The sequence below is a fragment of the Budorcas taxicolor genome, chromosome 3 (genome assembly GCF_023091745.1).
Source record: "Budorcas taxicolor isolate Tak-1 chromosome 3, Takin1.1, whole genome shotgun sequence".
NCBI classification, from domain to species: Eukaryota; Metazoa; Chordata; class Mammalia; order Artiodactyla; family Bovidae; genus Budorcas; species Budorcas taxicolor.
Genome location: NC_068912.1, coordinates 116,836,950 through 116,857,920, shown reverse-complemented (window position 1 = coordinate 116,857,920; position 20,971 = coordinate 116,836,950). Strand labels below are relative to the sequence as shown.

General features: G+C 48.8%; 1 non-coding gene across 1 annotated transcript; it reads left to right on the top strand.

Annotated features, from left to right (window-relative positions):
* The first annotated feature begins 3,702 nt into the window (after window positions 1-3,702).
* TRNAC-ACA (transfer RNA cysteine (anticodon ACA)) lies at window positions 3,703-3,774 on the top strand. Its single transcript has one exon. It is a non-coding gene; the product is annotated as a tRNA-Cys (tRNA).
* The last annotated feature ends 17,197 nt before the right edge of the window (window positions 3,775-20,971 follow it).

Below are 20,971 nucleotides of genomic sequence, written 5' to 3'. Positions count from 1 at the left end.
GAGCGACTGGACTGAACTGAACTGAAGGCAATATGTATGAGATTCGGCATCAAAATACCACATAGGGCATCTATAACCACCATAGACGTGTGTCTTTAAGAAAATGACTTCAACACTTTATCCTTGGATGTTCTCATTTATCGTCTGAGTATAATGATAAAAGTAATACCGACTCAACTTCCTAAGCTGTACTCCTAGCGCTCACCTGTTAGGGTTGCTAGCGAGGACCCGAGGCAGACCTGGAGTCAGGTCAGGACAGGGGCGTTATTGTTCTTCCGTCTCCATCTTGAACTCCTGTGTCAACTTACCCTGTTACAATGGACAGCCCCACCAGTCTCACCAGCCCCAGCATCATCTCCAAACCACTCAGCTCCTCCCTCCCTGACCCTCAATCTGGTTGCTTTCCAGGTCTCCAGTCTCCCCCTGGGTTTCCTCTCCCACCACCACCCACCCGTGCCCACCATGACACCGCCTGCTGCAGACCCTCAGCACATCCCACCTAGTCTCACTGGGAGCATCCTCACAGGCTCCGTGCCCCGCCGTCTCCCTGACTCCACTCCTTCCACGCGAGGCTGGGGCATCTTTCCTCACGTACAGCCTAGCTGTCATCACCGACTCACCACCTGTCCATGCCTCTGCTGCCTTCATAGACATAAATCCCTCTCCTGGTTATTAAAGGACCTCAGCAGCATGCCCGATGCCCTCCAGCTTTATCTCTGTGACTTCACTCCTCAAGTTTACTTCCAGCAGATTCGGTGTCTGGTCAATTCCCAACCAGGAGCCACCTGCTTTTTCCTCAATTTAAAATTCCCTCCACTTTACCCCAACTCAAGTGTTCCTACTCCCTGCTGTCTTTTTAAATTCATTGTGTTAGTTTCTGCTGTACAACAAAGTGCTCCCCTGGTGTCTAAGCCCATGGAACCCTACAAATTCTATACCCCTCCCTCACTGCAAGCCTCCAGCCCAATAAAGCGCTCTAGCATCTCCCCACGTCAGGCAAGGCTCTCATTCTTTTGAAAGCCTTCGAGCTCTGAGCCATCTCCCAGGAATGCCTGCATCAGAAGGCCCCTGACTTTCTGCTTGCCCATTTACCATGTGTCCTTGCATCCCCTGTGGTGTTTGGTATGGCACCTGGCACAGAACAGGTTCTTGATAAATATCAGAGGAGCTACGTGCCCTCCAGAGTTAGCAGTCATCACACAAATCCTTCTATACGTTCCATCTGAATCCACAGCATCTGTCATGAACTGACTTTCCTGGAGCTCTTGAAATCAGGATCTTCTAAGTTAGAATATCATAATCTTAAGTGTTAGAAAAACACCACAGAAATCCAAACATCGCTGCTTCTTAGCCAAAGAGACTGGTCTGCTCATCCATTTACCAGACTCTGATTGCAGGGCCACGCAGGACACTCTAAGCTCCACAGTGGCTGGGCCAAGGGAAGGGAAGCCGGTGTCGTCAAGTACAGATGGGAAGAGCCTGGTTTCTCCAAATGGCCCCCTCCCCCTCCATGCCCTGGTCACTAGAGCAAGGAAGCACTTGGCCCAGGAGCTGGGCAGAGAGTGCTGAGCTGCAGAAAGGGCCCCACCCTGAGAACTAAGAGCCTGGCAGGGCCTGGGAAGTGGGCTGGAATAGCTGGAATGTTACACATGCTTCCAACCTGACATTTCAGTGCCCCTGAGAAATTCCCAGTCTCTTGGCATTTCCTCAGCATCGGGCTTTCAAAATGCCCCTAGAGTGTACTCAGCCAGACATACCCGCAGGCTGGAGTGCTGAGCACGCTGACGCACTGCCGGTGGGAATGGACAGCGGCTCAGCCATGTTGGGAAACAGTCTGACCACTTCTTGGAGAGTCTAAGATGAGTCTGACACAGGACTCAGATCTCCCAGTCCTGAGTATTTACCCAGGAAATATCCACACACAGACTTGTAGACAAAGGCTCAGAGCAGGATATCAGCAATAGCCAAAGGCTGACAACAGCCCAACGTCCAACAGGTGGCGGATAAAAAGCTTTGTGATGCATCTGTCCAATGAAACACTACTCAGAAATGAGAAGGAAAGAAGCATCAATAAACACAACATGAATGAATCTCAAAATAATTACTCTGAATGTGAGGCAAGACAAAAATGATTACAGACTATGTGATTGCATTCACCTAAAGTTCTGGAAAATGCAAAGTAACTGATAGTGACAGAAATAAGACCAGCGGTTCCCTGGGGATGGGAGGGGTGGGCGCAGGTGGGAGCAAAGGAATGAGATGGACCAGGAAGAAACCTTGGGAGGTGATGCAGGTGTTCTCCATGTCGAGTGTGGTGACGGTTTCGAAGGTGCATAAAAATGTCCAAAGTTACCAAACTGTTCAGTTACAGTATGTGCAGTTTGCTGTGTGTCAATCATATCTCAATAAAGCTGCTTGAAACTCTCCAAGTTCAGTTGGAAGTATATGAAAGAGGATCCTTACTGTCTGAGGTATTGATGCTTTTGAACTGCGGTGTTGGAGAAGACTCTTGGGAGTCCCTTGGACTGCAAGGAGATCCAACCAGTCCATCCTAAAGGAGATCAGTCCTGAATATACATTGGAAAGACTGATGCTGAAGCTGAAACTCCAATACTTTGGCCACCTGATGCGAAGAGTTGACTCATTTGAAAAGACCCTGATACTGGGAAAGATTAAGGGCAGGAGGAGAAGGGGACGCAGAGGATGAGATGGTTGGATGGCATCACCGACTCGATGGACGTGAGTTTGGGTAAGTTCCAGGAGTTGGTGATGGACAGGGAGGCCTGGCATGCTGCAGTCCATGGGGTTGAAAAGAGCTGGACATGACTGAGTGACTGAACTGAACTGAACTGAACTGATTGTCTGAAGTTCTCTCTCTAGCCTGTAACTCACACTGATGGGGGAGGCTGGTTCATGTCAAGAATTCAGAGCACGAAATGTTTCTAGGGTTGCTCATTTGTTGATGCAGGAGGGGACCAGGACAAGGGCCTGTTCTTGGTTGCTTCCCCAGAAACGTACCCAGCAGTGGGGAGGTAAAACTGAGCTAATCATCAGAAAGAACCCGGTCAAGCCTTTGGGCCTGGAGGCAGAGGCCTGAGCCTGGGCAGGGTGGGGGGTAGCCAGCAGGGAGTGAGGCCATGGAGCCTCGAGAAGGTGGTGCAGACTCCCAAGGACAGTGAAGAGAGTCCAGTGTCTGGCGGGGACCAGTGACTGACGCTCAGGGTAGGGCAGACAGCACCGGCGAGAGGAGCAGGTGGTAAGATGGGGGCATCACGGGAGTTCTGCCAAGCAGATCAGAAAATAAAGTGAGACCTCTTTCTCAGGACCATAGGCCACTCAGAGCAGAGCCCAAAGCCCAAGACCAAGTCCTCTGGCAAAAGATTTGAAAGGACTTGTAGATGTTTTGTTGAGAAGTGGCCAGCAATCCAAGGGGCCCTGCCCACACTCCCTGGGACACACAGCGAAGCATCTGCTTGAGAATCCAACTCTTCGGGAGGTCTCCTGGCCAGCTGTCCTGCTCCAGTGGCTGGATCTGTGAAGGAGACAGGACAGGACCCCAGGGCTGAGAGGAACTGGATAACTGTCATAAGCATAGGAGTTTGGTGTCATTAACCCACTCAAAATGCACTCAGAAAGTCCCTGCCCGTGCCTGCTCTGTGCAGATGCAGAAGAATGTGGCTCAGATGCTAGCCACATTGGGCTTCCCTGGTGGCTCAGACGGTAAAGCGTTTGCCTACAATGCAGGAGACCCAGGTTCGATCCCTGGGTTGGGAAGATCCCCTGGAGAAGGAAATGGCAACCCACTCCAGGACTCTTGCCTGGAAAATTCCATGGACAAAGGAGCCTGGTAGGCTACAGTCCATGGGGTCACAAGGAGTCGGACACGACTGAGCAACTTCACTTTCAGATGTTAACAGGAGGCCACGTTCAAGCCAGAGAGGCAGGGGACAGGTGTGGCCAACACAGCCCCGGGCGCAGGCAGGCACCCTGTGAACGCATTGCTGCTTGAATGAGTGAGCGCCACACTTTCTCATTCCAAACCCCCATCACCAACCAGGCAACAGGCAGGCTGCTCCCACCCCTGTTACCTTCTTTGATTCAAAGGGAAGAGGCCAAAATGTTCAGAAACATTTAATAGGGACTTCCCTTATTGCTCAGTGGTTAAGAATTCGCCTGCCAATGCAGGGGACACAGGTTCCATGTCTGGCTGGGAAGATCCCACGTGCTGTGGAGCCACTCAGCCTATGGGCCACAACTACTGAGCCCACGTGCACCTAGAGCCCACGTCCCACAACAAGAAGAGCCACTGCAATGAGGAGCCCAAGCACCACGGCAAAGAGTAGCCCCTGTTCGCTGCAACTAGAGAAAGCGCACGCGGCAACAAAGACCCACCACAGCCCAAATCACTCAATCAATAAAATTACCAAGAAAAGCATTTCATGAATTTCTGATCAAATAAAACATACTCCAACTGGTCAAATCATGTTCCTCGTCATGTAGTAACGATGCTATACACAAAGCAAGAGCCAGAAATTCCAAGTCTGCCCAGAAATGTTGGTCTGCTGACATGAGGAGGAAAAAATTGGCCTGCAATGACATTAATGGACGATCGACCACTGAGGGAAACGATGGAGAAGCATCCGCCTGCTTACACTTCGACAGTGACCCTCCTAGAGGCTCTCGGTGCTCGCCTTCCTCTCCAGGTTGGTGGCGTGGGCTGACCTCCAGATCCTGGCATCTCCAAATAATTTGAAATTCCCTGACTTTTGAAATCTCTTTAATTGTTTCCAGGGCTTTTCCACTGAGTGATGTGCTTTCCAAGTCAGATAAGACTGGCGTTCTTCCCATCAGGTAGAGCGCTGAGACATCAGCAGGACTTGTGTGTAATGGAATTCCCATGGCATTTCATAGGCAGAGCGTCGGAAAGGACAGCACGAACTTCCTGAAGGAGGTTCAGGGCTAGAGATACGTTCCTAAGTCCAGTGATTTCCCACAGTGCCAAACAGGATGTAACTCACAGCTGAGTTTTCGATGAACTTTTTACCTCTTGGACCGCCATGGGAAGCTTCATTCATGCTGAACTGTCCTTAGTCGAATTCCTTTCGGATGAGAATGGGGCTGCAAGATTGGCCCTGACCGTGACTTTGATGTTGGTGGGGAAATGCCTGCACCTGTTGGGATGCTGGCAAGGGAGAAGCAACGAGGTCCCTCCCTGGAAGGACAGAGCCTTGGGTTTGGGGCTTGGGGTCGGGCTGAATGAACAGAAAATGCTGGGGAGGCAGGGGGCATTTGCTGAGCCCCCAGCTCACGAATCCATGATGCTGGAGAAAAGGAGGGGGTCGGGATTCTCCCCCTGGGGATTCCCGCTCTGCACAGAGCGACAGTGGGAGGTGGGCAGGGCTCACGCACATCATGTGACCCTTCATTTCCACTTTACAGACAATGAAACCAAAGCCCAACACAGGGAGTCAATTGCCCACCAACGCTCAGCTCGTTCAGGACAGTGAAATTCCAAGAGGAGGTCTAAACACAGTGATAGGCCCCCGACACAGGAGTCAGAAACCCTGCCTGTATCCCATTGCCTCTATCCCCTGTGTACCTGGGGCCACCTTCAGCTCTGAAATACTGGAATGCTTTACTCTGAATACTCTGAGATGAATCCCTGCTTCATCTCATATTCCCAACCAAAGAGATGGAATTCAAGTTCACAATCAAAGACTGGATGGTTGGTTCCTTCTGAGGTTTTTGCTCTGGGGTCCAGCACGGTCCCCCTCCCGCCCCCGCCATCTCTGGAAACCATTCTTTGGCAGAAATGACAGAAACCAAAAATAGGAACAATATCAATAATATTCACAGTCACTACTACTAGTAACAATGGCAAAAATAATAATAATAATACTTGCAACGCTCACCTTCTATATACCAGGGACAAGGACTCTGAGATCAGTTATCTTCTCCCCACTTTGCAAATGTGGAAACGGATGCTCAGAAAGGGTAAGACATCAGCCCCAAGTCATGTTGCTGTGACTATGAAGCTTCAAAGTCAGGGGAATCTAATTTGAAAAATCAGCACTGTGTTCATTTTCTGGGCTCTGGTGATTAGTCTCCAAGTCCAGGGTGGGGCCTCAGTGCTTTAGAAAGAGTGCTTTTCTCACCAATAAACTTAGCAGGCAATAAAATGAAATCACACGCAGACCCTGAGACCTCACCCTTTTCTTCCTTTTGAGGCAAAAGAGAAGGTCTAAAAATATTCATCCATGTCACAGAAGCAATGTAAAAATAAAAGCTGAAGAACCAGTCATGCCAATGGATGGAGACTTTGCTGGGAAAAAATCCTCCTGTGTGCCAAAGGGTAAATAAAGGAATAAATAGGACTAATCATACAAAGGCATGGAGGTCAAAGGTCAGGATGGTTCCCCAGGACAGGAGCCACTGCCCTTTGGAACAGCCACCTCACTGACTTGCCTCCTTTGCACATATCTGCATATCCTAAGGTTCGTTCTAAAGCTTCCCCGGAGAGCCTGTATGCTACGCTTCATCCTGGGCTGCAGACCTGGACACGACAGGGTCTCATCCAGAGCTGAAGACGAACCGTTGTCCCACAAAGTGACCAAGAGCTCAAATGCAAAAATGCAACCATCCCAGATCAGCAGAGGAGAGAAAGAGCCTTCAGTAAGTGATGGTGGAACAAAAACATTTAGAAAAAATAGCTTATTTAGATTACTGCTTACCATAGATCGGCACACCCCTTAGATGGGTTCAAGAGGGACATAAGCAGTCAGCTGAGCTTCCTGGCTGGCTCAGTGTTAAAGAATCCACCTGCAGTGCAGAAGACAGGGCTTCAGTCCCCTGATTTGGAAGATCCCCTGGAGAAGGGAATGGCAACCCACTCCAGTATTCTTGCCTGGAGAATTCTGTGGACAGAGGAGCCTAGCGGGCTACAGTCCATGGGGTGGCAGAGTCGGGCACAACTTAGTGACTAGACAGCAACAACAACAATGTTATCAACTGTTCTTTAAAAAGCAGAAAAACTCAAGAAAGCAAGCACTGATCATTAAATCTTTGGAAAAGGATGAACTCTCTAAGTTTTGAAGCAATAGAAGAAATCACCAAGAAAAAAGTAGTCAGATTTTGGAAGATAAAAATTTAAATGCCAGTATAATAAAAATGTAACCAGGATTTCAGAGTAAATGGATAAAGAAAACGTAACTGCAGTAAATACGCAGACAGAGGGTTACTTTCATAGCAAAATGCCAGTGGAAGAATAGAGTTGGGGGTCATGAATCAAAGATTTAGTAAATAAATAGCTGGGGAAATTTCCTGCAGCATTAAGGATGGAATAAATACAATTAAAATAATTACATACCATTTGACCTAGCAAGTTAACAAAGTTTATGAAAATAAACACCATTGCCAGAGAAGGTAGGGAAACACAGCCCCTTAGGTCACCAGTGGACAAAACTTATCCAGAATTCTGAAACCATCTGTGGTGACAGAGCAAATAATTTAACTTCTGGGAATCCCGCGGTAATGAAAACAAATACCTTTAAAAGCTTCAGAGAGAAAGATTTTCATCACAATACAATTCATAATAATGTCAAGCCAATAATATTATAAATACCCCCCAAAGAGACAATGTGGCTAGGAAAACACACTGCCAATGTGATGACTTATGCTTTAAAGTGTGTATCATAATAAGAAAAACATGTCTGCTGGAATATTAAATGGAAAAAGCAGAACATAAACCTGAATATACAGCATGATCAAAACCAAAATAAAAAAGGAATTATATGGAAAGTCCAAAGAAACATACCAGGACACTTTTCTGATTGGGTGGGGGTGATTTACTTTTCATTTCATCCTACGTACTTGTATTTTACAAATGTGCTCTTATGAGCGTGCCAGTGGCTCTCCAGTACAAGTATCACCAGGGTACTCCTTAAAAGTGAAAGGTACCTGGCCCAGATTATCTGATCTAATCTGGAATCCACATTTTTATTAACTGCCTAGGAGATTATGAAAATCAATTCTCAGATGCCTGATACTTACGAAAATAAACACCATTGCCAGAGAAGGTAGGGAGATACCTGACAATTCAGTTCTGACATCAGTTACCCAGAATTAGCACAGGACCCAAGCTACGGGCAAAGTCCTTCAGTTCAGCTGTGGTCAGCATCAGATACCACAGTTAGAGGACAGGGTCCCCCCAGGACTGCCCTCACATCAGAGGCAGCCAAAAATGAGACCCCGAAGTTGCTAGACTTCTGCCCAACTTGACTGCAAATTTGGGAGTTCCCACAACTTCCAACTCCACATTCGCTAGGACTCACAGAACTAAGGAAAGATCTGTACTTACAATCAGATTTTTTTTTAAGTGTACAAATTAACAACCAGATGGAGAGATGCATGGGGCAAAGTCTTCGGAGGGGGAGGGGTTAGGTGGTGGACAGAGCTCCCACACTCTCTCCTCCTGGAGCCCAGGCGTGTCAACATCCCAGCACATGGGTGTCTTCACCAACTAGCAAACTCCCTTGCTTCTTGGGTTCAGAGTTTTGTTAGGGTTTTACTACCTAGGCCTGGTTGATTAAATACCTGGCCATATGATTGAATTCGATCTCTGATCTCCCTCTATGGAGACCTGGGTGTGGGGCTCCAAGCCACAACCCTCTAATCATAAGCTCAATGTTTGTGGTGTGGCTTTTTCCTTTCCGAGTTTTCCCTCCCTTGCAACTATTTAAGGTCCCACCTCATTAGCATAAACTCAGGTTTGCTCAAAAGGTGCCCCTTACTTCTATCACTCAGGAGATTCCAGGAGTGTTGGAGTTCTGTGCCAGCGATGGGGACAGAGACTAGATGTCTTCTTCATTATATCACAGTGTGCCTGTGTGTCCAGTCACTCAGTCGACCCCAGAGACTCCAGGCTCCTCCGCCAGGGGATTTCTCAGGCAAGAATACTGGAGTGGGTTGCCATTTCCTCCTCCAGGGGGTCTTCCCCACCCAGGGATTGAACCCAGGCCTCCTGCAGCTCCTGCATTGCAGGTGGAGTCTTCTCCAACGCACCACCTGGGAAGCCCCCTGTCACAATGGACTATAAAGAAGGCTGAGCACCGAAGAATTGATGCTTTTGAACTGTGGTGTTGGAGAAGACTCTTGCAAGTCCCTTGGACTGCAAGGAGATCCAATCAGTCTATCCTAAAGGAAATCCATTCTGAATATTCACTGGAAGGTCTGATGCTGAAGCTGAAGCTCCAATATTTTGGTGAACTGATTCGAAGAGCTGACTCATTAGAAAAGACCTGATGATGGGTAAGATTGAAGGCAGGAGGAGAAGGGGACGACAGAGGATGAGATGGCTGAATGGCATCTCCGACTCAATGGACATGAGTTTGAGCAAGCTCCAGGAGATGGTGAAAGACAGGGAAAGCTTGGTGTGCTGCAGTCCGTGGGGTCTCAAGTAGTGTAGTAGTGAAGTCGTGTCTGACTCTTTGCAACCCCATGGATTGTAGACTGCCAGGCTCCTCCATCCATGGGATTTTCCAGGCAAGTATACTGAAGTGGGTTGCTATTTCCTCCTCCAGGGGATATTCCCAACCCAGGGATGGAACCCGGGTCTCCCGCATTGCAGTCAGACTCTTTACCATCTCACCCACCACAGAAGCAAAGAGTTGAACAAAACTGAGAGACTGGACAGCGATAAATGTCTAAAAATCATCTTTTGCAAAATATTAGAATATACATTATTTTAATTAAAAAAAATAAGGTTTAGGTTGTTAATGGGGAAGTTATTTGGTGCTGCTAGAGACAGGGCAGACTCCAGATGGAGATCTTCCAGGTGGGTCTGGGATAGTGATATGGGTTTTCCAGAAGGGACACTTGATGGATGAGTGAGCAGGAGGTATGGGTATACGCTGAGGATAGAGAGTGTGAATCATATATCTGGAAGAAGTGGCATGTTCCATGATAGCAGGCATTTAAATTGAGTGGCAAGAGATGGCACCAGGTTGGGATAAACCACATATGCTGTATACTGAGGTCTAATTTATCTTTTAGGTGAGAATTTCATAATCTAGGCGTGGTATGGTTGATTAATAGACTGGGAATGTCAGAGGATATGGCACGCTTAAGCAGAAATTACTGTTTTGTGAGTTGTTTTAGTTGTATGCATGTTTACAGGGAGTGTGTGTGTGTGAACAACATCTGAGTTCACAAGTATGTTGAAAATTGCAAGTGTCCCACTGCTGCAGCTGTGACTTCCACCAGGGACTGCGAGCTGCTGACCAGGGACGAGCAGCTTGTATAAAATGAGCAAGGACAGGCAGGGCCCATCCGAGAAACAGTTGCTAAGATCTAATTGAACCATGACCCGGGACACTGGCAAAGGGAAGGCCAGAATGGAGATACAGCGGGGAGGTCTGCATGCCTGACTGCCTCTGAAGATGGATGAGGCTGAGAACCATAGAAGAACCACCGAGGAGGAGGGGCTGTGCCATGAGAGACAGACACGTCGACTCAAAGGACCGGAGCGACATGATGTCAAGTGTAGACCTAGCTGTGCCTGCCGCAGCCGCGGGCCAGGGAAAACCCAACCCAGGAGAACCAGACAAACTGGAAAGTGGGAGGCAGGCTGTGCAGCCCACCAGGCTTAAAAGAAGGAGAGGAAGTGACTAGGGAGACAGGAAAGAGAAATCAGGGAGTTTGGCAAGGAGGTTTCCGGGTAGAGACAAGAGCCCCAGGCTGGTCTCCCCCTAAGTCCACTGGAATGCACACGGCATCTCACTCACGAAGCTGTGAAATTAACTAAGCTTGGGGATTGGAGGACATAAATCAGCCATGTTCCAGACTCTGGAAAGAATTTCAGCACTCAACACTCAACACTACCTGGATAGAGCTACTTGGAGCCAGTGATTAAAAACTCATGGGACTGGTTGAAGCAGACAGAGCCTGACCCTGGGACAGAAGAGATTCTAAACAGACTTTCATGTGAATAAGGACACGGTGTCTGAAGAGACACACTCCAACCCAGCAGAATTCAAATGGCTGAGCAACCAAACAGCACCAGGGGAGCTGGCTCTTCGGTTTAAAAAAAATCATAAGATCTTTACTTCGGATCATATCCAAATAAATTTTAGGCAAATCAACGAGTCAATAAACAAAAGAGAAAATACATGAGTATTGATCCAATCTCTCTCTGGCCTTCTGAACAAATAAATCACTGATGTGGATTATTTTAAGTGGACATGAAAGCAGAAACAGAACCGCTGGGATGCATCCCGGAAAACGAATGGACTCATTTGCAAAAGAGTGACCACTCCTGTCAACCACTGTCTAAGGCACGTCAGAATCGGGGTCGCATCGGAGCTGGGTTCTGAAGAGCGAGACGGATTTAAGCAGGTGCGGATCAGGCCAGCAGCGTGAGGCCGGGCAAGGGGATGGCCAGGACTTGGGGTGGCCTGGCTTAATTATCAGGTTACTAAAGTCCTGCATAAACAAAGGCCACCTGGGCAAGTGACAGCATCTGCCTGCCTTCATTTCCTTTCGACTGTCAACATTGACATTGGTAGACCCTCTGAGAACAGATGTAATTACTCAGGCAAATAGCATCCTCTCTGCAGGTGAGCAGGTCTGATCCCAACACCTGACCGAGGATCCTGACTCCGGTAGAGAAAATCGCCACCTTGGGAGAAGGAGGCCAGATAAGGTCTAAGTGCTGGTGTGCAGAACTGGCTTTTTATTATTTTCTTCTCCATTAGGTCTATCTAAAGAGCAGTGTTTTGCAAACTGTGTCCAGAAGAGGCTGGGGACCTTCAAACACAGATTCTGCCATCAGGGAAGGAAAAAGAAACTTAAGAAAAAAAGCCAGCAGAGACAGCAGATTTACGCCAGTCTCCATTGTTACCTTCCCTGGAAAGTATTTCAAAGCAGCTATTCAATGGGTTTTGTTTCATCTTCAATGAAGACTTTCAAAATGTCTGGCAACCAGAACAGAGTGCCTAATTTATTGTGCGCATGATATATCATGTTTTTTTTTTTATGGCATTTTCTTTCCTGATATTCAAGATAAAAAGATCAGAAAAGTATCCTTCTAGTAATTACAACCATGTTTTGTTCTTGTGTCGTCTTAGCTAAGAGGGGCAAGGAGGCTGGAGAGGCAGTGATCCTGCCCAGTGTAGGCAGGTTCAAAGACTTCTCCAAATCAAGCAGAAGTGGTTTTCCTAGTGACAAATCCTGCATTCAAAACAAATATCTATCAGTCTTGAAATTCAAGGTCGTGTTTAACATGCTGCATCAAGGGGCTCACATCCACCGCCAGGATTTTCTGGGACCACTTCTACTGTTCAAGGAGGGTGAAGGGCGATCCCTGAAAAATCTCCACTTCCTGGAGCCTTGATTTGAAAGATCAGAGTTTTATTAACAGGTTCTCACCATCAGTAAAGGGGTTTTCTTCCATTTAATTCAACACAGTCTTTGTTTACTGAGCTGATGAAAGCCATTCCTTTCCAATCCTGTCTGTGGTTGGGTGGGGGCAAATTCCACTGAAAGGTGATGTTTAGCCAGAAGGGAGATAAAGATTTGTGTTTTATGATGGAGGGGACCAGATGGTTACAGACACCTGAGACAAAGCTAAGAACTCATTAGCATTTGAAAGAAGCCCTCAAGTCCCTCAGAGCTCACAAGGATTTGGCTCAATGCTTTTGTTCTGTGAAAGTTGAACAAAGGTATTTTTTTTTCCTACTTCCTTGAAGTGAAAGACACACAAGTTTCCCTTTATAATGTGTAGGAGGTAGCTAGATCTTGTAGTTACTAGTGAATGAAAATCTGAGTCTTGTGGGCAGAAGACAGTTCAGTCTGCAGGGACTTAAACTGTCCTGCCTTCAGGTCCCCAGGCTCGGCGAGGTCTGAGCCTCCCACAATGCCCCATCCTGGCTGGATCTCCTGTGCTCATTCTGTCTCTCCACCCAGTTCATTTCCTCTTTGCAAATGATTGGCAAACGTTCGTGTAGACATTTGTCCATCACCCTCACTAAGCCCAGGGTTAGGACAGAAATGCTACCTGTCTTTACCTCTGCACACCCAGCACCACGCACAGAGGGTGACATCAGTAAATGCATCTTCCAGAAAACAAGGAGGCTTTAGTGACGTCTGCCCTTTGTTTAGAAGGGCACAGGTTTTTCCTTTTTATCTTCAGTGTCTTTAAACTGGCTTCTTTCCCTAAACCAATAAGTGCATTTAAATATCTCCTCTTATTAAGAGAAGGAAGGAAGGAAGGCAGGGAGGAGGGGAGGGAGGAAGAGGGGAAGGAAAAAGACTCAAAGGCAACAAGAAAAAAGACACAAAGAAAGAAAAAGAAAGAATTAGAAATTCAAGTCTGTTTCTTTCTTTTCTTTGGCTGCACCAAGTGGCATCTTAGTTCCCAACCCTGCACCACTTGTACTGGAAGTGCAGAGTCTTAACCACTGGACCACCAAGCAAGTCCCAATTCTACTTTCTTATCTAGTTTATTTCACTAGCAAACTTCTTGAAAAGTAGGTCACCCATGTTCCAACTTTCCCCCACTCCATTCATCCTTCAGCCCTCTGTGGTCTCAGTTTTCCCATGCCTCCACCAAATAGCCTCTCTGAATTACCTGTGTACTTCCATTCTGACAAATTTCTTCTAATACCCAGAAATGCTCAGATAAAATTTGACCGGCCTCTCGGTCAGGGAGCAGGATTCACTGAGTGTCATTTTCCTCTTTCCCATGACCAGGCCTAGAGAAGGAGATGACTCCCTCTTCCTCCTCCTAATGGTTGTACTGAACCTCCTCCATCACCTCCCAACCTCTCCACCCCACCTCCATCATCCCAAATCCAGCCTAAATGGGGGACAATCCCAGGGTTAGCCCTTGTGTGTGAGAAATGCTTGGGTTAACGATCACAGGCCGCCCTGACATGCATGCGTCGGCCGGTAACTCCCAAACCCCTTGGCTGCCCCATGACTCCCTGGAGGCCCCGCAGGCTGCCTGATGGGCACTCCAGGGTCACTGCCTGCACCTCAGTCCTGCTCTGGCCTCGCCTCCCTTGGGGCCACTGCACTGAAAGCTGTGTTTTGCACGTTGCTCTCTCTGTTTCATTCTCAGCATCCAGTCAATTCCAAAACCACAGCTTCCTACCACCAAACCACAAAACACCTTCCCACAGAGAGTTGGGGCAAGGCTCTGAGTGCTGGCTCCTTTGACAAACAAGCTCGGTGGCCCTGCACAGTCGATGCCCATTACAGCAGGCTGTCTGAATTAGGAAAGAGCAGATTCTAGTTACAGAGCAGCACTGAAATTACTTTAAAGACTTTTTTTTTTCAAGATGGCATTTTTTTCTAGGCCTAAGATGTGAAGAGCTGGCTCACTGAGAAAGACCCTGACACTGGGAAAGACTGAAGACAAAAGGGGAGCAGGGGGGTAGAGGATGAGATGGCTAGGCAGCATCATGACTGAGTGGAAGTGAGTCTGAGCAGACTCTGGGAGCCAGTGAAGGACAGGGAAGCTAGCGTGCTGCAGTCCCCGGGGTCACAAAGACTCGGACACGACTCAGCGACTGAACAGCAGCAGATGCCGCAGTCTCGATATCTACCTCCAGGGATCTCCAAGCTCAGTAAATGGAGTCCTGCCTTTTCCAAAAGGACTCTCGTGGGTGTTAACCTCCCTCATTGATTATGTACCACAGCATCCCTGGAGGGCCCAGTCAGCGCTGGGTCACATCTGAGGCTGCCCACGGCATCCACAGGGGTGACCCGTGACCCACAGTAGGAAGGATGCTGCTTCCTAGGCGCCCCCCTCCTGGCCCGGGAGGGGACGCCACCCTCCAGGGAATGATGAGAGCGGTCAAAGGCTTTATAGGTTCTGCGTGATGGATGTGCTGGGTTTGGGTTCTGACTCCACTTATGTCTGGAATTTTACATTCTCAGGGGAGCCAGCTTTCACTGAAAGCCATTTCTCACCTTACTGATGCCCAAGAATGTCAACTTATTTGACTCCTGGCATTCCGCCTCCTCACACCACCGCTTCCTCCGGTGAAATGTTGTGATTAGACATTCTCTTATCGGAGGATCTGATGTAAAGCGCTGAGCAGGAAAGAACAGTGTGAAGCGTGGAGCCGGTGCCAAACCCGCCATCACACGCCCCCCAAGAGCATCACCGACAAGCAAGGGAAGCTCGCTCACATTGAACCACAGCTGGAGCATCGTTGCTAACACGTCCCCGACTCAGGCAGGGCAGTTGTCGGGGCAGCTTAGATGCCAACCACCAGCCCTGCTCCTCTTCCCCATCAGGGCCACCTCGGAGCCACTGGCCACCAGGGTTAGAACTTTTCTAATGCACATTCCAGTGACTCAGATGCCCAGGAGAGGCTGAGCACCATTGCCCAGAATCTTCCACGTGCATCATTGCCCTTCCAGACCATGCTGGGACCTGATCCAGTTGCTCCCGAGGCACGTCCTGGTCCCCCTCCATGAGGACCTCACAGGCCAGTCCGAGTTTCTGCCCTGATGGAGAGTGGGTCTCACCAGGGCTCCTCGGGGTTTCCCAGGGGGATGTCTGTGATCATGGCTCTAACAGACTTGGGTCTGGTTTGATGCCTATAGGTCCCGCACTCTGCAGCCCCTAGCTGTCTAATAAGGAGATAAACTCTGCGTGTCCTCATCCCTGGCCACATATGGCTGGTCCTGGGGGCCTTCAGGGAATCTCAGTGGCATTTCTGCTCCTTGAGAAAGTGACCTTGAGGAGCCTGTCCTAAGGGGGCGGTTTAGCTCCTTTCACAGCGAGATGCTGGAAATCCACTAATGGTGAGTCCTGAGGGCAGCATTTAGGCTTTGTTGGACCTGGCATATAAGAATGCAATAAGGAAGGAGGGAAATATAGGACCATAATCTTCATAGTTTTCTTAAAAATATGTATTTAGTTAAACAGACCTTACATTAGTTTAATTAGATTTTTATGTAAAAATGTTACATGCTTGACCCAAGTTAGTGATTTGTGTCTGTGCACTAAACCTCCTCCACCACTAACTCAGAAGAAAAGGCAGAGTAAAGCACAATTCTGTGCCAGTGGTTGACAGCGTCCCCAGTGGGACAGGGACTCAGGACCTCTCCACCACCGCATAGGACTGGTCGTATGGAGACAAGGGTCCACCCTCTGCTGAGAGGGAGGGGAGGGCAGGCCCAGACCAGGGCCATAAATTACGGGATGTCATATGCAGCATCCATGGGACATGGGGCAAGGACACAAAAGAAATGAAACTCCAAAGATTCAGAAGCAGATGTCGCAGAGGCTGCAATCTCAGCTTCCACCATCATAGAACTGGAAACACTGACAAACGTATGAGGTCATCCTCTAATGCTGAGGGTTGTGAGCAGGAGGGGAAGGCTGAGCCAGGAGCTTCTGTCTTAATGTTCAAAGGGATCCTACAGAAGGAGCTGAGAGTGAGAACCTGCCAGGAGGCCTGCAAAGGATGCGGCCACACAAGTGAGGTCGTGGGGAAGGGTCAAGGCAGCCTGGCAGACCAACATAGCTTTCGGTACTGAGAAGTGGGCAGATTCTGTACCAAATACCAAAAAAGTGTGGAAGCAGTTTTGGAATGAGGTGATGGGGAGAGGCTAGAGGAGTGTTGAGGTTCAGGCTCAAAAAGCCTGGATTGCTGGGAAGGGACCAATGGTGGAAATCGGGATGTTAAAGGCCATTCTGCTAGGGTCTCAGGCGGACGTGAGAAATGTGTCATTGGAAACTGAAGGAAAGGTGGTCCTTGTTATAGAGTGGCCGAAGTTTGTAAATGGCTGTGCTCTGGAGTTTTCTGGAAGGGTGAACTTGCAAGCAACGACACTGGATTTTTAGCCGAGCCGATATCTAAGCCACACGTTGCAGGAGCAGCCTGGTTCCTCCCAGTGGCTTATGGTCAAAAGTAAAAGGAGAGAGATGAATTGAAGAAGGAATTGTTAAGCCAAAAGCAGCCAGAACTGAAGATTTGGAAAATTCTCAGCCTATACGTGTTGCAAAAAGAGATAACTTGTTTTGCAGAGAACACTGGGGGCATAACTGAACGACCATCCAGTAAGGAGATGTGTATGGTATGAACCATGAGCTGCATCAGTCCGCACAGAAGAAGCAGGGGCAGAGGTGAGTGTTTACCAGCAGAAGCATGCCAGCTGGAGCCGAAGGGGATGGTTGCTGCTGTTCAGTCACTAAGTCGTGTCCGACTCTTTGCGACCCCATGGACTGCAGCGCGCCAGGCTTCCCTTCACTATCGCCCAGAGTTTGCTCAAATTCATGTCGGTTGAGTAGATGATGCCATTCAACCATCTCAGCCTCTAAACTTGCCTGTGTTTGGGAGTCTTCTGCAGAAGCATGGGCAGACAGTGGGCTGCCATGGGTTCAGGGGCATTGGCGGCAGCAGTCCTAGAAGGCACAGCACGTTGGCATAAGTCCTCTTGGAGGAGGTCGCCGTTAGCCCTACCACAGTGCCTGTAGCTCTGCCATAGAGACTGCAGACCCCAGGACTGGGCCACCTCAGGCCGAATTACAGGGAGAGAGCATGGTCCCAGCCATTGGCAGGGCAATGGATTAAAGATTTACTGAGCATGGCCTGCCCACCAGAACAAGACCCAGATTTCCCCACAGCCAGTCTCTCCCATCTGGAAGCTTGCACAAGCCTCTTATCCTCACCCATCAGAGGGCAGACAAAAGAAGCGAGAACTTCAGTTCCATGGCCTCCAGGATGAAAACCAGAGTTACAGAAGTGAATGGGGACAGGACAGGATGAGGGAAGGACTTAGATTCCACAGAATGGCATCAAAGAGCTATTGGGGTGTGAACATTTGGTATGTTTCAAGAAAAGGGAAAATGACCCTGAGGGAAATACAGAGATCATCAGAGCCTCCACCAGAAGGACCTCACCCAAAACCAGAAGCCTGGGGCTATAGCCCAGCAGACCATGTAGGCGGCACTGCTGACCCAGAGGGTCTGGAAGGCAGTGCCTTTAGCCAAAAACATTTACCCTCCAGTTCCAGATCTAACAGGATTTGCCCTGCTGGGTTCTGGACCTGCTTGGGACGCGCCACCCCTTCATCCTTTCCGGCATCTCCCTGTGGACTAGTGAGGTGTGTCCCATGCCTGTGCCAGCTTTGTATTTTGAGAAAACATAGCGTGTCTGGTTTCACAGGTTCCCAGATGGAGAGGAATTCTGCATCAGGATGAATAGTATGTCCAGCCTCGCCCACATCTGATTCAGATGAAACTTAAATGAGACTTTGGACTCATGATTTTAGAGTTGATGCTGGAACAAGTTAAAACATTTGAGACTGTTGAGATGGAAAAAATGTGTTTGCATGTGAGAAGGGCATGGATTTGGGGAGACTGGGGCAGAGTGATATAGACTGAATGTTTCTGATCCCTCTAAATTCACATGTTGGAGCCCTAATCCCCAGTGTGACTGTGTTTGGAGATGAAATAAAGCCTGTGAGAAGGTGATGATGGTTAAATGAGGTCATGAGAGTGGGGTCTGAATTCTCTAGGAGCACTTCTAAGAAGAGAGAGAGACACCAGAGGTCTCTCTCTCTTCGTGTCTCTCTCTTCCACATGAAGATAAAGCATCAAGTCAACCGTCAGCCTATAAAAAAGCAGAGACATCACTTTGCCGACAAAGATGTGCAGGGTCAAAGCTGTGATTTTTCCAGTAGTCATGTATGGGTGTGAGAGTTGGACCATAAAGAAGGCTGAGCACTGAAGAATTGATGGCTTTGAACTGTGGTGTTGGAGAAGGCTCTTGAAAGTCCCTTGGACTGCAAGGAGACCAACCAGCCCATCCTAAAGGAAATCAGTCCTGAATATTCATTGGAAGGACTGATGTTGAAGCTGAAACTCCAATACTCAGGTCACTTGATGCAAAGTGCCAACTTATTGGGAAAAAAAAAAAAAAAACCTCCAATGCTGGGAAAGATTGAGGGCAGGAGGAAAAGGGGATGACAGAGGACGAGATGGTTGGATGGTGTCACAGACTTGATAGACATGAGTTTGAGCTAACTCCAGGAGACAGTGAAGGACAGGAAGCCTGGTGTGCTGCAGTCTATGGGGTCACAAAGAGCTAGACATGACTGAGGGACTGAACAACAGCCGTCAGCAAGCTGGGAAGAAGCTTTCATGGGGAATAGAGTCAGTGGCACCTTGATCTTGGACTTCTGGCCTCCAGAACTGTGAGAAAGCAAATGTCTGGGTTTTCAGGCCCCTAGTCTGTGGTGTTTTGATAAGGCAACCTGAGTCCACTACTAGAGCACCACTGTAACTCATGGACTGAGCTCCTGGAACTCACTTTGGTGCCACACACTAAAGGACATGGGCAAAACCGAGCAAGCTGGGGAGTCCTAACCTTGCTTCATGCAACCATCGAACTGACAGCGTAGCATTGATGAACCGCCACGTATGGACTTCCCCACTGGCTCCGAGGTAAAGAATCCGTCCGCAGCGTAGGAGATGCAGGAGACGCGGGTTGGATCCAGAGGTCAGGAAGATTCCCCTGGAGGCAACCCACTCTGGTATTCTTGCCTGGAGAATCTGGAAAATCCCATGGACTGAGGAGCCTGGCAGGCTACCCTCTATAGGGACACAAAGAGTCAGACACGACTGAATCAACTGCGCATCCACCACCACACAAAACAGATAGCTGGTGGCAACCTGCTGGGTAGCAGAGGGAGCTCAGCTCAGTGCTCTGTGATCACCTAGAGGGGTGAGTTAGGAGGGAGGGGTGGGGAGGCTCAAGAGCGAGGGGACATATGCGTACGTCCAGCTGGTTCACATTGTTGTTCAGCAGAAACTAACACAACATTGTAAAGCAATTATCCTCCAATTAAAAGAAAAAAAGAATGGAAGGGAATTATCCAAGTGGATACAGGGATGCATTAAAGAAAAAAAAGATGCAACCACTGGAAACACATTACCTGCGCTTGGTTGAAACCCTACTGCCTGATGCCTCAACAAAAGAAGTGCCCCCCAGCAAGAGGGCAGGCAGAGCAGTGGAGACCATGTGGGACTGGGGTCCAGTGGTCCAGGTCTAGAACTCCTCAGCCATGCCTAGCAGGGGAAGCCAGGCCCACTGGGCACATCCCAAGGGAGGACAGTGTGGCCCAGAAAAGGTTGATGTCATGAAGCTGTCAACCAGACCGGTCAGAGCCCCAGGGGTCCTCTGGGAAAGACCCCAGATATCATAGGGACAGGGGACTCTCCCTGCACTGGCAGGAGGGCCACAGAGGGAGGGCCAGGACCGTGTTCTGCCAAGTTACCGATCTGTGCCCACTCGGCATGCAAAAAACTAAGATCATGGCATCCAGTCCCATCACTTCATGGCAAATGGCAGTGGGGGGAAATGGAAACAGTGACACACTCTTTTCTTGGGCAGGGAGGCCTAGGGTGCTGCAGTCCATGAGGTCACATATAGTTGGACACAACTTAGTGACTGAACAGCAGCAACAGCTGGTGGGGCCCGAATCAAGTCCAGGATTGCCATCCCTATGTCCATCCATCGACTCAGTGAATATGTATAGATCACCAGCCCTTTGCCAGGCATCATTCGAAGCCATCTCAGTGTGCTCTGGCAGTTAGGACAAAAGTACCATAAACTGATGGCTTGTGGACAATAGGGCCTTCTTACAGCTCTTACAGTTCCAGAGGCTGGGAGCCCACGACCAAGGCGCCGGCGTATTTGGTGTCTGGTAAGGACCTGCTTCCTCACAGACAGGGTGGAAGGGGCAGGGGAGCTCTCTGAGTCTCTGTCGTAAGGGCACTAATCCCTCTTACGGAGCCTCCACCCTCTCGACCTAATCATCTCTCAAGGGTGCCCTCTCCAAAATTAGGGTCATCTTGGGGACTGGGTTTCAACCCATGAATCCGGGGTGACACAAATATTCAGTCTAGAGCATACGTTCTGGACCTTCAGCAGTAAACAGACAAGGTGTCTTC